The sequence below is a fragment of the Pinus tabuliformis genome, chromosome J (assembly GCF_031772625.1).
Source record: "Pinus tabuliformis cultivar Carrire ecotype Pingquan chromosome J, CPIR1, whole genome shotgun sequence".
Taxonomy (NCBI): domain Eukaryota; kingdom Viridiplantae; phylum Streptophyta; class Pinopsida; order Pinales; family Pinaceae; genus Pinus; species Pinus tabuliformis.
Genome location: NC_142295.1, coordinates 812280994 through 812298358, shown reverse-complemented (window position 1 = coordinate 812298358; position 17365 = coordinate 812280994).

The window sequence follows — 17365 nt, the reverse complement described above, 5'->3', positions numbered from 1 at the left end:
GACAGGGAGGGCAGTCAGCATACAGGTAGAAGCTCCTTTCAGCAGGAGCAAACTTTACAGCTCGGTTTGGAGGTGTCCTCTTCTTCCCAACAAAGCAAGAAGCCCAAGAGCACCAAGGCTTCTTTCAAACAAATAAAAGCTCAGAATGAGCTGCTAAGGGTTGAGGTCTACAAGCAATTCATAGATGCAACACCAGCCCAGCAAGAAAGGCTAATGTCGGTATATGACATTCAGGAGGAAAAATTGCTCCTCAGCCACTTTAAGCCCAAAGGGCCGCAGCCTAAGACAGTTACAGATTTTGTAAAGACAAGGGTGGAGGTCCTAGCCAAAGATATACATCCCATGGACTAGATTGAACTCCATAAGCAAGCTGGGGAGATGGTCTATGCAACCTTGGTGGAGAAGGCCACCATGGCACATGAGCTGAAAGAGTCCCTCAAAAACACCAATACCCAGTTGGACTTTGAGAGAATGTCCTCTCTGGCCAAAGACAATAGAATAAAGTCTCTGGAGGAGATCATCATTGATCTAGGACATGATCCTAGTGATCCAAAGGGTGTGAAGGCCCTTATGAAGAAGAAAGATGATGACCTCAATGCCTTGAAGAAAAGATTGAAGCTACAGCCCACAGAGCACCCTCAAACAACAGAACTTCAAAAGCAAAAATAGGCTGAGGACCAACTGGACCTCCTAATGCAGCAAGACCAGAGGATCAGGGAATTGGAGAGAGAGCTGGAAGGAGCATTACAAGATAAACAGGCAGAATCCACTTCCCAAGCTCCTCCAACTACTTCAACAACAGCAGCAGCTCCAGATGCCAGCCCAAGTGTAGAGGAATTGACCAAGGCCGTCAAAGCAATGGAGCTCCAGGCAGATGAAATAAAGAAGGCCAAGGAGAAGTTGGCAGAACTGGATGCCAAGTATGACAAGTCCAAAGTGACTGTAGCAGAACAGGGCAGAGAAATAAAGGCCCAAAAAGAAAAGATAAAGGCCTTAGAGAAAGAGCTGAATCTGGAGACTGCTATGGCCGACATAAAGAGAATCCTATGGGCCAAAATTGGCCAATCCATCAAACAGCAATGGAGGTCAATAAAAATAATGCATGAGCAGATGGATTTAATGGGTCAAGCTCAAGCAGAAATTCAGAAGGCCAAGACAGTGCTAGGGAACAGAGCAGAGCAGGCAAACAGAATGATGGACTTCCTGAACAAGCAAGAAAGGGAGGAATTGGCAGCTATAGGCATTCCCAACAGAACAGAGGCTGTCCTCTCTGCCAAGAAGGTACTAACTCTCAGGAACTATATAAAAACAGTGGAGAGGAAGTACTATCAGATGCAAGCAGATGTGGAGGAATACAAAGTTAAAATGGGAGTGCTGCAAGCAAAAGGCCTGCCCAGCTTACTAAGTGGTGCAGGAAAACTGATCTCTCCAGATCAAATGGCCAACAGAATGGCAACCACTATTGAAAATCAGATTATTGCATCTGGCAGTTCATCTGAACAAGAAGGGCCTCCCACAGGGCAGAGCTTATATGACAAACTTGAAGGCCTGTTCTTCATTGAGAATGAAGTGAATCACCTGTTTGAAACCCCTCCCAATCTTTATAGACATACAGAGGCCGAGGAAACATTGATAAAAATGCGCAGACATCAAATGCCTAAGGAGGATTGGTGGCAATTTATGCTTCAGATTTTGCCATGGTAGCTTCAGTCATTCGGCCACTGCCAGCTCCAGGTCACTACAAGACAAATAACATGACAAATGTCAGCAGTTAAAGCAGCCAAAAAGTGACTCATCACATAGACAATGACAACTATCCAAGTTTCAGACAGCACATCTCCAGCCGACTCTAACAGCCATAAAGTCCAAATATCTTCTGACTATTTTGACAGCTGAGGCATTAAGGAATTACTGCAGCATTCACTCCTTCAGCTACTGCATTCCAGAGATTAGCATATCATAAATGAGATATTAACTCACTCGCTGATATTTTTGATGTAAATTTTGTATATATACTCCCCTGAGTAACTCATAAGGGGTTGGTAATTTTCTCTATGAGACAAATGTATTGTACACTTTCAGAATTATCTAATACAAAGGGCTGGAAGAGCTCAGTGATTTCCTGAAATATTTGATGTCTGGATGATGCTCCATGTGCTGATGCAGAATTCCTGTGTTGTCTGATGAAATAACAAGTTTTCTCCAAACTCTGTTCTTGTTTTACTTATGTTTGTCAAAATCATACTCATCTTATACTAAGCTAGCAGTAAAAAGAAAGAATAGTGCAGGACTTGTTTCGCTACACCTTGTACTCAATTTTTACTACTGTAAATGTTTGTCTTCAGGATTACTATGCACATGAATTCTTAATTTCTCATGTCTATATTGATTCTATAAGTATGAATGCTACCTAGAAATTCTTAATTGCTTCTAGGACAATATTCCCTTGTGTTTCTTTAGCAGTTCACTGCAAGATTCTTCATTGCCTTGCATTAACTGGATACCCTCCACTTAATCACTATTATAAACGTTGTTCTCAGACACTAATCTGGCTCTGCAACATCACTACAGCAAATCACTCAGCACCCCAAAATAACTAAAGGACCACTGACTCCATAGCCCAATGGACTAGAACACTTTGGTGAATGCATAAGCACCTTGACTGAAATTATCATCCAACCAAAACCTTAAACAAACCTGAACTTATAGCTAGCCTAAAATCAGTACAAAACAGAGACAAATATTAAAGAGAGAGCCCTCTCTGATCACAGTTTGGCTAGAAGCTGTAATCCAAAGATTGGTTAGTGGTTACCCCGGCCGTATTCCCTTAGAGTCAAAGGGAACAACCTGGGTGTTAACACCTACAGTAATACAAGTTAGATGAATAAGAATAACTCAAACTTTTATATTAGGAAGTTTATTTATGTGGATGCTAATAATGATATCCATGTATAGTAAATTACATTTGAGTAATATATTCTTAGTACCCAAACTAATAGTAATCTAGTGTCAAGAGCAACCCAAGTGATATCGTTGTTATGCATATCAATATTCAGAAAAGGAAACACATGCTCAAACATTACTATCGAAACTTATGTATACGCCAGGTCACCATATAATTGAGAACCTTGCATGGGTTTTACTTTGGAAAATTGACTTTTTTAATTGAAATTTTATTTTATGGATTTTATCCATCAGGTTAGTGATGTCAATTAGTGGAGGGTTTACCATAAAAAGATACCTTAACTACCTAAGATATTATTTATGGAAAATCCTTTTTAGATATGGAGATCTTTTACTTTTTGAGGTGGGGATATAGGAATTGTGCCTTAACGTTTCCACAATAGTTCAATACATGCCATGGGATGCCATTGTTGTTCTAGAATGGTGCATTAATGGATGGAGAGAACACAATATCCATGTTGGAGGAGTGCAAAGCCTTGCTTTAGTTAGCAAAGTTGAGACCATAATAGCCTTTTGGGGAGAGTGTTGAGCCTATATTACACAATAACCTAGTCGGAAAAGTGTTGAGCAAAAATCACATGATATCCCCTTGGGGTGAATGTTGATACAATGACCAAGATCCTTTATCTACCCACTAGTTAGTGAAGATGATTACCAATATCAACGAAGTTAGGTCGATTTGAGCATGTACTCATGTTCTGCACAAGCATTGTGGATGACACTGGTTTACCTGAAAGCAGGATCATGCATTAATTTCATTGAACTAATGTTATTGCCAAGTTGAAAAAAAGGTGCAGTACAAGTTTCAATGTTGAAAATGCTAACCAATAATAAATGGGATGTTGCCTTTGTAAGAGTCAAACATTGATGGGTGTTCAAGTTGATTCTGTTCTAGCCACCTATAGATCTCAGTCAAGTATTGTCTTGTGTTTTTGTTCTTCAGTCCCTCAGGTCCAACTTATTTAGTATCATTTCAAACATTTGTACAAACTTTGTTAGTTGATAGGTACTCCAATAAGAAATTGAGCACAACAACAACACTTGGAGATTCAACATGTACGATTAGAAAAGTTCGCACGAGTCCTTCCTATTATCACATTTTACTTCTTTTGATGCATGTGAAAGAACCATTTAGGTTGACCCTAAGTACCACTAGTAGAAATACTGAATTTACACCATATGAAAATACTAAACACTCTTAATGGCAAAATAATTGCCTCTTTTATTATTCGAAGCATCCATTATATCTATATATTGTTCATAAACATCAAAATTTTAATAATGGTAGTGAAAAAAAATCTTGCACAAAGAAATAATTATATCATATTATCAAGACAAGAACCTTCAAATTATTAATGACACCATTGTGTAGAGATGCAGATAATGGGCATTTAACACATGCCTCAATCTTTCCAGAATATAAAATTTTGAGTGATTGGTTTCTTGTAAATGTACTCCACAACATGCTATAATGTGATATGTGTATGCACATATTTTCTCAAGCTCCACACAGGAGAAGGTTTGAGAACTAAGAAAGAATATTTATGATGTTACTTGTTTACAAATTTGAGAAAGGCTCAAGGTTTATAGTCAAAATCTAGAAATTTTGTTTCCTGGTGGAATGTGAGACATGCTTGGATTTGTATAGTGCTTCAATGCTTGTTTAGGATCTAGGTAAGTGTGAATGAATAAAAGCTTTATGTCATTGTTCTACATTGAATTCCCATTCTCTCTAAGTTATAAAAGGCAAGTTAAAACTGATTAGACTAAGGGACAACATGTTCCATTGCCAAACTTTAACCTTACAGGGAAGTGCACTACACTTGTTTGATACTTCCACACATTTTGAGGGCATGCCAATAGAAATGTCAATGTTGTTGGATACACCGACATTGGTTAGTTTTAGAAAAGCTCTTTTTCAAATATGTTGTTTTCATGAAGTAATATTTCCAACCAAGAGGATAAAGACTTGACATGCCTAGGACATATAGTGGTGTTATTTCTTGTCTGTATTTGCGATTTATTAGTATTCCACCACTACTTAACCTCATTATGGAGCTATCCATTTAGTATTATATTACAACATGATTTATTAAATGAAAAGGATTCCATTTTGTTTGAACACCATAAATGGAAAGGAAATTTAGCTTTGAATTAGAAAAATGGAATATATTCTGAAAAATATGTTTTCTGATCAAATATAGTTCTATTTCTTGATCATTAGAAAAGAAAAAGTCATGACAATAAGCAATGATTTTGGACACGATGAATTACAAAACTCTAGCGCAAAACAAGTTAGCATATTCAATTTTTTATGCATTAGAGAAAAATGAATGAGTAACATTAAGTTTGTTTTGAATATTTATAGAATCATTTCAGAGATTCTAAATGGAAATTGCATGTGCTAATCTTTCTCAATTAATTATAGGGAAAACAAGGGGCATACATAATTTGTTTGTTTATGGGAATTGAATTCCTTTTCCCCTAGAATAGTATGTTGACAATTGAAGATTACTATATTGAAGCTATATTCCCGATTAGTATCGCAATTTACAAAGTCTTGTCTTATTCGTTTTTAGTTTCTTGTTGTAATATAGTGTCAATGATACTTTTCTCCACCGATAGATATCTACTAACCAATTTTATCGTTGAAGTGTTACTACTTCGTAGAGATAACTATAGGAAACAATACAACTACAAAAATGGAGAATGAGACATTCTTAGTAGAAATTGCTAGTTTTGTTGTGTTTATTTGTGACATTTTATTTACTTTGTTTATACATGCCATCTGGGCACAAAGTGACCACTATTGCCCGACTGAAGAAAAATTGTTCAAGTTTCTTTCTTTTATGGGGAAAAATAACATTAACAATATTGTTGATGTTGAGGTATAGATCATATAAATATTTTATAGTCTACTTTAGTTTATATTCTAGTGTTCATCAAATTTCATGTCTTATACTCTGCATTGTATCATTTTTTTGTTCAGAAAATGAACTCAATATTGATGGTAAGAAGCAGGGATTGAAGAAAGAGGAGAACAATAACACTAGAGCAAAAAAATGAAAATTAAAGAGAGAGAAGAGAATTGGTCTAGTGGTACCCATAGAGTCAATATCCCGCATAAGACACACACATAGAGACTGATGGTCAAGTATTCAGAGTTGGTGAATTCACTTGCAATGCCTTGGCAACACAATGGTTGTATTTTGAGGTGATGAAACAACATTTCATGTGTAAATTGTACTCCAACCAATATTAAGTTGGAAACTCATATTGTAATACTTGACATTTTATATAATATAATTTGTGGTTGGAATTATTTATAGTTGCATTTGATATTACTTAGTATTGTAATTAACATATGTAACTTTGTGTTTTCATATTAGATGAACATGTAAAATGTATGGCAATTTTTTAAAGTTTAGTTGGAAAAACATACTAATTAATTTATGTTGATTAATAATGAACACATAAAATCAATTTCAAAATACCAAATTAGTAGTTTATGTTTATTAATGATGAACACAAATAAAATGAATATACGACTAAATTAGTTGTTTATATGGATTATTAATGAAAGTAAATGAAATGAATATAAACTACTAAATTAGTCATTTATATAATGAATATGAAACTACCAGAAAAAGATAAATGACTACTGCAAATTATAAATTTGTGATTACAAATGACGACTAATTTTTGCATATATATGACTATTAGTAACTAGTTTACAATTTCTTATAATACAATCAAAATTTAGTCATATTTCTTTGGTCATTAATTGGTTTCAAATGATGACTAAAATTTTCATATATATGACTATTAGTAGCTAATTTACAATATTTTATAACATGACAAACGTTTTGGTCATATTTCTTTGGTCATTAACTTGTTTCCTTGGAAGATTATTTAGTAATATATTTTGTTGTATATTTGATCAATAATTGTAGCAATCAATGACCAAATCAATAACTACATTAATGACTAAATCAATGATTACATTAATGCCTAAACCAATGAATAAATTAATGACCAAATATACTACTAGAAAACATAATTGAGACAACTAATTAATGACTAAGCTAAAAATGATTAAAAGTTGGTCGCGTTATAGTATACTGTAAATTAGCTACTATTGGTCACCAACCGAAAAATAGTCATTTATATGCAAATTTTAGTCATTTTTTAGTAACTAATCAGCCATTTTGTATTAGTGTATAATCATGTTTTTTAATGGCCATAAAGCATATAATTGCATATCTAACCAATGGAGGAGATGCACATTGCATGTAAGGTATGGATCTAACATGACCAGTAGGAGATTTGATCCTCTTGCTTCATAGATTGGCCATGTGGAGTGCTACACATGTCATAATGTTTTCCATATGACAAGAGACTGATTGTTGCCTCGTTATTCAAGGAAAAATTGACAAAAGTTCGCAAAAATAAATAGGACCTAGCAAAAAACTAGTGAAGGAAGAAAAGAAGCAGCCAAAGATAATGTGGAGAAAGAAGGAGAAGCAACTCTTCAAGTAGTGAAGAGCATCCTCTCCTGCAATCGATGATTAATTCCTACATATTTATAAGAGGATTTCGTAATTCATGAGAGGTGCATAATCTCAGGGGGGACCGTATGGTAGAAGTATGGCAGTTTGATGAGTATGAGTTATAGGAGAAACATATGATGAGTTCTTTGAGCCTACTTTTAGGTCTACAAGATCAACCTGTCGTTTGGAGGTATATTGAGCTAAGGGGAAGCTATGCATGGTATGAGATTTACATGTGATATTTGACATTTTCATTCTTTTTTTTCACTCAGTCATTTGTAGCATATTTATATGCATTGTCATTAGTGAAAAAGGGTAGATTTTTCAGCCATATATATATATATATATATATTTGGTCTTCACTAACAGTTGGTTGGAAAGTTGTACAACCATGCATGCAATGAGATACTTGGTACAAGATTCATAAAGGTGACTTGACACATGGATGAACCATGTATGAGTTGTTATATGGTGGTTATTAGAACCATATATTATTAGTATTTCATCATATTATGTTGGTAGAGGGTCTAGTCAGTAGTGGTTGAGTCATTATGTTGATGGGCTTGTTATGGAGGAGTCTTATGGAGTCATTTTTGCAGCCACATGTATGGGATAATGTTGATGTAACAATAATGATATGTCATTGGGTCATTGATCCATAGGAGATGATCATAGAAACCATTTATTTATTGATATATTCATGTAAATTTCTCATGAATCCATGTACTTTTATTGTATGTAACTTTGGGTCATATGGTCATGAGTCATGAGGTCATATATGAAGTCTTATGTCACTACTAGAACCATGTATGTACAATGTTATATGTCATATAGTCATGGTCATGTGGAGTCTTGGTCCATATGGTGCTTCTATTTGTGGCAAGGAAACATTGTTTGCAGCAAAAGCAATTCATTAAATGTTGGAGTTGATTTTGGAGATGGAGTATGTTTAGGAGAGCATTATTTGTTCCTATTTTATTTCAGCCACCCATTGCTGGAATTATGATCCACTTGGAGGTGTTCATGGTGTACCTCATCTTATGCCTTGAATGTTGGGGTTCTTGACCTCATCATATGAGTAGAGAGGTTGATGATAGCCTATTAATGTTATTGTTATGTGGAGAGTGTTGGTTGGTGCCTCAAGTGCATATTGTTGCATATACTTGATGTTGTTCATATTGATATTATGATGTTCTTCATTGATGGTTGTGTGATTGCCTCGTGCATATTGCTACTACTATTGGAGCAAAGTGTCTTTGATCCAATGTGAAAATATACGAAATAAGGCGCGCATAGAGTAGAGGAGTAGTGACTTCATGGGTGTGGAGTAGTGATTTCAAAGCTTCAACAAAAGGAACAATTTCTCCATCCAATGGTAGTTGGATAGCCCAATCAGAGTTGGGTGAGGATCGTTGATCATGGTGGCTTTCAGCAAATGGTAGTCCGTAGACCTCTGTGAGAACATAGCCTTCCGAGTTGATCAGTAAAATAAAGTCTCCTAGCTGAATGGAGTCAGGTGATTGTATATGAGGTTGAGTCTCCTCACTAATGGGAGTAAACCATCTATGTAAAATACATCATTTTCTTAATAGAATATTCAAATCAGTGCAACAATAACATGGGTGGCTTTTTCCCCATGAAGGGTTCTCCACTAGATATCTTGTGTCTCTTGTGTGCATGTGTTTTGATATTTTGTTTATTATTACTTTATGGTTGTTTGATTCAACTGCTTACATTGCTTATATTCATGTGATGATATGATTTATTTTTGGTTTAATATATGTGATTTAGTAGAGAAGTTTAAATTGGTTAAAATTGATAATAATATACACTACCGGACTTGGTGATTGGATTTGGATTTGGTGAGTGAATCGACTAATGGGATATGGTGTATTCTCACCAAGGCAACCAAACTACTGAATAACCATACATATGAGGCATGGATGCTAAAAATAAATGAGGCAAGATGCTTTTTGTTCTGAATCAACATTTGAAATTTTACTTTCTCCAGCTCTGCATGTGGCTTCAGTTTCTTCACTAAGTCAAGCAGTGCCCTTTTTTATCGCATTGTCTACTCTTGCACATAAGTAATGGAAACCTATATGTTCTTGAGAGTATTAAAAAACTCTTTTCTCTATTGTTGTTGACCATAAAATCAAAAAACTACATTGTGTATGATCACAAACCCCTCATAGATCTTCAACATAGTTTCTCCCAGTGTTGATACTTCAGCGAGTATCGTTTCTCTAATCTCCGACAAGTAAACCTGTGCAAAAACTACATTTTGTTCTACTGCGTAGAGTTATTCTACCTCTTGCCTAGTAGCTTGCAAGTTATTTGTCAATTGCTTGTTCTCAGCCATCACATACGAAATGCATGATCTTGTTGCTCCTGCACAGGCCAAGTTAGTTTCGACAATGGAATTTGGATGCTTCCTGGTGTCTGACACTATCACCCTTTCTCTAATGAATGCAGATGATGAGTGATCATCCATAAAATGATTTCTCCATGCTTGTACAATCCTCTTTTGGAACTCATCGAATGATAGATTATACACATCCATTACTGGATCATCATCAAGGTGAACAACACCCCCTTCCTTGCTCAGGGTTGGATCTATTGCTGGAGGTGGTGGACACTGAGTGATGACCTGTGGTGCGTTTCACATCAGATCAACATATTCATTTTATTGCTCCTGCTCCATCTCCAAATCTACAACTTCAATCAAGTCTTCAATCTACTGAGCAAGCTCTCGATCCTGCATCTGTTAACCTTCCTCCTTAGCTGTTGGTTGGTTATGTTCCTACTCTTCAACCTGTATTGGAGATGTTTACTCTTTCATTGTGACTTTCCTATGTTCTTCTTAATTCTTCTACTACTCTTCTCATTCTCTCCTCCTCAATTTCTATTATTCCTTCAACTTCTGCTTTGTCTCCTACATCTTCAATTCTTCTTCTTGCAACCTCTACTTTTCTCTCTTCCTACGCTTTTCTCTCTTTATTCTTTGCTTCCTCTTTGCTTCTACTACCAAAGTTGATTTAATGATAATAGGATCTACTTTCATATTGCATCTTTATTCTCCCTTTAGACTATCAACAATCTTCCTCTTTCCCTTGTCATGTATGGGATTGCTGCCTTCTGCTGATGTTTCTTCTAGAATTTCTATCGTCTCTGGAGCAGCTTATGAATTGCTTGCTAAAATGACCGACTCACGGAGGTTGGATGGATTGTACAAATTTTTCCACATCTCCTCCTATGTCTAATGGAATGCATCTCCGATCCATGGAAAGTAAACTCTTACACAATTATATTTACAAATACCACGTGGATCATACAGATTAAAGTCATGAGTACCGAATTTAAATCTAGCTATTTCCTTTCCTTCAACACACACAAATTTCAAGTTCTTTATCTCGTATAATCCGATTTTCAAAGTAAGAGTGGGCCATGGTGCTTTCTTCACCCTGTGCAATGTTGCTGACAACCATGTGGAGAGATGATACAACACTTCTTGCATGAAAATCTTGTTGGTGGCATACCTTGGTAAAACATGTAGAGGCTTCTCTCTGACAAACACTCTAAGGAAGGTGCCACATGAGGCATACCAATCTGTGATGTCTACTATCATCTCCATTGCTCCTCATGACATGCAAGGTGGATCTTCTTCAAATATGAGCTTGTATAGTTGGATGATGAAGTGGTTAGTTAGTTGTGCCATTACTCCTCGATAACTACAATCCAAAAGTAACTTGCAATAGATGTGCATGACAGGTTCTCATAGTGTCCATGTCCATTTCATGTGAGAGAACTACAATTGCGCACATATTGCATCCTGAAAATATGCAGACGTATAGAACCTTGCTTTCTCACCATCGGGATGACTCCAAGCCTATGCTACATGGGCCCTCAACTACCGAGCCAACAAATATGACCAGTTGGATGACTTCCCCTCGTTCACCACTTGGTACAATAGGACTGCCCACCCTTTAGGAAAGGTTTCCATGCTTTGTTGATCATGGATCCTGCAAGCTAAGATAACCAAGAGCTAGTATGCCTTCTTGAGGGACTTTGTCTTGTATACATGGATTGGTGTCTATCGAAACTTCAATGGTTCTTTCACCCAGCATTTGAAAATGTCTCTTTTGTTCACATAGCTATGGGTGGCATAGAAAGGTGATTCCATGAGCTTCACTAGCTCGGGAAAGTGATACATGTGATGATAATATTCTGCCCAAAAGGTAGCAAGCTTATATCTGTTAGCACTGCTCAATTTCATAGTATTCTCATCAATGTGTGACGAAATCCAGCTGATGAAATTTTCACATCGGAAGGCTAGATAACTGCATGCAAACTTGTATATTCTTCAGTACCGAACGCTAATATACACTTATTGGTCCTCTAAATCTGCCTCAAAGTCCCTTGCAAAAGCTTCTTTTACTTTCTGCCATGTCACTGATGATCCCTTTTCTATAAATAGTTGAGTGTCAACATACACTGGAAAGTCTATTGGTGCTTACTCAACTACTTCCCCATTACTTATTTCAGTGGTTTATTTTGAAGAAGATCTCTTAGGTTCCATGATAATAGTGACTACTGGAGAGGTGATCAACAACTCTTGTACCTGTGGGATAGAAAAGACACTCATGGAAGGCATGTTCAAGCAACAATCCAGGCATCTAATGGGGAGGATTGCACAATTCTTATTGAAAAGAGGGACTAGCTACCTATGGGAACTATGCACTATATAGTCCTAGTAGCCAGGGTTAAAGCATGTGGTTTGAAACTGTGCAATGTGTAGTTCAACCTAGGTAGAGGTCTGGGAGAGACTATGCATTATGCAGTCCTAGTGGCAAAGATTACAGGCTGACTGTTGGAACTACACAGTGCATAATTGGGGCCAGAATTTACTTCACATTGCATAATTCTAGAGACTAATCTTGTGGCTTGAGCCTTAGAATTTTGCAGTCCCCAGCTGGGCAAAGTGAAAATCGGCTAAGGAAAGTGTAAATTTGACTAAGTATGAGTAGATCCATGTATATCAAGTGCAAGAATTAATCAAATAGAAGGAAAACCAAGTATGTGAGGAGAGTCGCTGCAATGGCGACCATTGGTGCAAAAATAGGAAAACTGATGTGACACATATGAAAGGCCATATAAAACTTAAAACAACACTTATACAAGTTAAAAAAATGTTAAAAAACTAGTAAATATGAAGAGAAATAAGTGAAACAACACTCACACAAGGTACATGACAAAATGCGATAGAAAAAGCGGTAAAAGATGACAAAAGCGAAACTCAACTAGAAAAGTGACGACGATCACAGCGAAGGTTTCTTGATCTCCTCGGGAATGCTATAGCTCCAAAATTAAATGTGAATATGATATCTATAAGAATTGATTAAATATATTTGAACTTATTGGGGTTTATGATGCCCATTCTTAAAATCAAGGAAAAATCGACACTTGGCAGAAGTTTCTAAAAATAGTGAAAGTGCCTCCTCCCGGATACTAAAAATAGATCCTTATTTTTTAGGGATAATTTTTTTGATTTTTAAATTTTTTTCTTTTTCTAGGGAATCTTACCATGCACATTATCGGGAAAGACTATGTAGTTACGGGGAACTAGGCAACTTTCTGGCTCAGTGCATTGCGCAATTTCTAAGCTCAGTGAAGGATTGCACAATTTATGGGCTCTGTATTGGGCTTCCTTCCATGAAAGTGCATTTTCTGAACTCAAGGCTGAATTCTAGTCACAACTACGTAATTCCCATCATCAAGGCTACTTGCCCTCAAGGATTGCGCAATTTATGGAGGCAAGCCCATAACTCCTGTGAGACCAAGTTTGGAGATCAACTCGTGACTTGTAAGGATCAACTAAGTGTGAAGGCAAGCAAGTAGAAGCAAAAATACAAATATAAGTCTCAATTGAAGCATGAATACTTGGATTGGTGCAAGATGAGCTCCTATGGATAGGAAGGAAGGCTCCAAAATCGAAGCATAAGCAAAATTTTGGAGGGAATGTACCTAGGGTTGTGTGTTTGTAATGTGACTGCATATGTATGCCAGGATAGCCAGGGCCTCTAACGCCTAGATTTTGAACTTATGTACCCAAAATTTTGATATATAATAAAATGACTGCTTCTATGTGTTTTTGTTGAAATTATGTGTATGTTTACTTTATCATGTGCATGGTTAAAACTATTGATGTGACAAATGCCAATTTAACACATAATTAGCTAATGAATCAGCCAACATGTTTTTCTCTTGAGGAATATGAACATAAGCAATGTAATCAAACAAACACTTCAAGAGATGTACCCTCAAAAAATAATGTAGGATAATAGAGTTCCTTATAGAATATAGAGGGTTGAGATGAGACATTATGAGCTGCGAGTCAAGCTAAACAATTAAGTGGCATATGCCAAGGCAACTAGCCTTGGTCAAGATCTCAACTAAAACACTATATTCAACAATATTTTTGGTAACCGAGCGAAGAAAAATACCCCCATAAGTCACAAGCTCATTAATGGACGAAAATATGACCTAAGTAGCAGAAGCAACATTCTGAGTGTAACGAATTGCGCCATCTACAAAACCTCTAAAAGGAAGTGAGGGTTTTGACATCTGTGTATCAAAGGCCAGGCACACAAATCACACACAGAAACCGTGGAAAAAAATAATACAATCAAAGAGACTTATCACATGTAGACCGATATATAATATGTACAAGTGACCATGTAAAGAAATTAAGCATAGTAGCATTTCATGTAAAGCCCATTACGTAGCTTAGATAGCAGACTCCCACCACAATCAACTAATTCATAGGCCCCTTTTTTGAGAACACGTTTAACAATGTAGGGACCATGCCACATGTGTTCGAGATTGCTCGCCCTTAACTTGGAATTGTCTTGGTCATTAACCAAATCGAGCTCGCTTTTAGAAAATACACGAGGTCAAACAAAATTGTCATATTGGGACAACACATTTCTTATGAGTTTCGTTATTGAACAGGGTGAGAAGGAATTTTTCATCTAGATGGGTGAGTTGTAAGAGAAATTCTTTCTCATCCATAGTGTCAGGGACCAATTCGAAAACTAGTTGAAAGGAAGATATTTCACACTCAATAGGAAGAATTGACTCCACTCCATAAACGAATTGGAAAGGCATAAATCTAGTGGCATATTTCACTGAGGTTATATATTCCCATTAGGTGGAAAATAGAATAAGATGCCAATTAGACTTATGGTTCCCTACCATCCATTGCAACATGGTTTTCAAATTTTGATTGGCATCCTCAACTTGGCCATTGGCTGGAGGATAATAGGGAATCAAGGATAATTTTAGGGGCGAATGTTCGCCCTTTGGCGAAATTAAGGGGTTTTAAATTTTTAGTGGGCGAATATTTTGTATCATAGTACATTTTTACAAATCACATCAAATAGCCCACCTTATTTTAAGGGAGAGGGTAAAAAAGGTAAATTTAGCCCTTGAAATTAGGGCTTACAACCTTCCATTCGTCCATTTTCAAGAATAGGTTTTATTTAAGTGAATCCATTCGCCCATTTTCAAGAATAGGTTTTATTTAAGTGAATCCATTCGCCCATTTTCAAGAATAGGTTTTATTTAAGTGAATCCTATGGGCCAAATACCATATTTATAAAATAGGTATGGTAAATTAATAAAAATATAAATAAATGAGAGGTATAGTAAATAAATAAAACATTTTTTATATTTACTCCATAAGTCACCATATATACATGTAAGGGTGTAAACAAATAAAAATATAAGTAAAGTGGAGGTATGGTAAATAAATAAAACGTCTTTTTATACTTACTCAAAAGGTATGGTAAATAAATAAAAATATAAATAAACTAGACGTATCGTAAATAAATAAAACCTCTTTTTATATTTAGTCCATAACCCTCGTTCTATTTATGAAGGCTCAAGAAAGAGGTTTTATTTAAGTGAATCCTATGGGCCAAATACCATATTTGTAAAAGAGGCAGGGTAAATTAATAAAAATATAAAGAAACGAGAGGTATGGTAAACAAATATAACATTTTTTTATATTTACTCCATAAGTCACGTTATATTTACGAACACTAAAAAAATGGGTTATATTTAGATGAAACCTATGGCCAAAATACTATGGGACAAATACCATGGACTATATTGTTATTAATACCATGCAAAAAACCATTATTAACCCTAATATTAGAATTAATAAAAATAAACATGGCACATGGTATTGACCCATGGTATTCACCAAAATGGCACATGGTATTGACCCATGGTATTCACCTGGAATGTAGCCTATTTAAATGGGGGAATTAAACAGCATGTAGCCTATGCTAAGATTCACTAGGACTTTACAAAGTTTTATTATTTAGTGAAAGACTCGCCAAGATCCTACAAGATTTTATAATTGAGTAAAATATTCGCCATGCCTGGTGAGAGATTCGCCAAAAAATTATATATACATATTATATTATTGATAAAATCGCCTTCCATTTTTCCTATATACCATGGAGATTCGCCCATTTATTATATTTATAAATTTAGGGGGGGTTCTTAAAATTTTCCCTCTAGGGAATCGAGTGTTCATGAAGAAAACCCAACTTGGCAGTTAGTTCTTGAATCATATGGTTCTAAAAATGTTTACCATGATCAGTCATAATGCATTTATGTAACCAACCTAGTGATGACATGATTGAAAAGGAATAAAGCAACAATGGCATCGTCCTTTAATCATGCAACATGGGATCATCCAACTTGGTAAATAGTCAACAACAACAATGATGCAGTAATGACCTTGGTTTGAGGGTGGGTTGCATTGCATAAAGTCAATACTCCATTGCGCAAAAGTTCCAACTGCAACAACTAGGTGTAACGGGGTAGGATGATTGTGCTTTTTTACAAGAAAAGGATGACATGGGTGGCACTTTTGGACTACTAAGATACAATCTTTAAAAAGTGAAAGACAAAAGTACTGAACACAAAAGATTTCTTGAGCAGTGGCAAGCCTAGAGAGATGACCACCACATGCCCCAACATGGAAATCATTCAATACATGTCTAACTTATTCCTGAGTAAGGCATCGACATAACAGAATGTCAATACCAAGTTGGTATATAGTATCATTGATAATAAGATAGTGTGGAGATTGATGGTGTATGCGTTGATGATCTTCATGAGATAATTCGAGCCGAAAACGTTGGGTTTGGAGAAAGAAAATAATGTCTCCATACTAAGGGTTAGAAGTACTAATGAGGAACAAAGATTCATAAGGTAAAGGATCCATGGCCACAACTTCCTCATCAGCCTGAGGGAATTTAACAGGAAGCTCGACGAAATCTAAGGAATTTGTGGATTTAGCAATGGCGAACTCCAAATTGAACTCTTGAAGGATAACAATTCACTAGGATTATTTTTCCCCAGTGATTTGACTACTACGAATATTCTTCAGGGGGTTGGAGTTAGCATTGATGATAGTCTTTCAAAATAATATATAATTCCTCAATCGTTGCACATTAGTAATAACTAATAAGGCCAACTTCTCAATGTGGGAATAATGAAGCTCATGAGAGAGGAGGCCTTTTTTAAGATAGTAAATGGGATTTTCATTGTGCATATCATCTTCATGGACAAGGACCATACCTAAGGTGGACTCTGATCCTGCGAGATATAACAAGAAATCTCAGTTGAAATTAGGAGGACTCTAAAGGTGCGGACAACAAAGCCTTTTTATGGGCATAAAAAGAACTCCTTTCTTCAAAAATTGCATGAAGACATGGGTAATGTGAGCATAATTGTCAATGAATCAACACAAGAAATTAGCTTTTCCTTGAAGT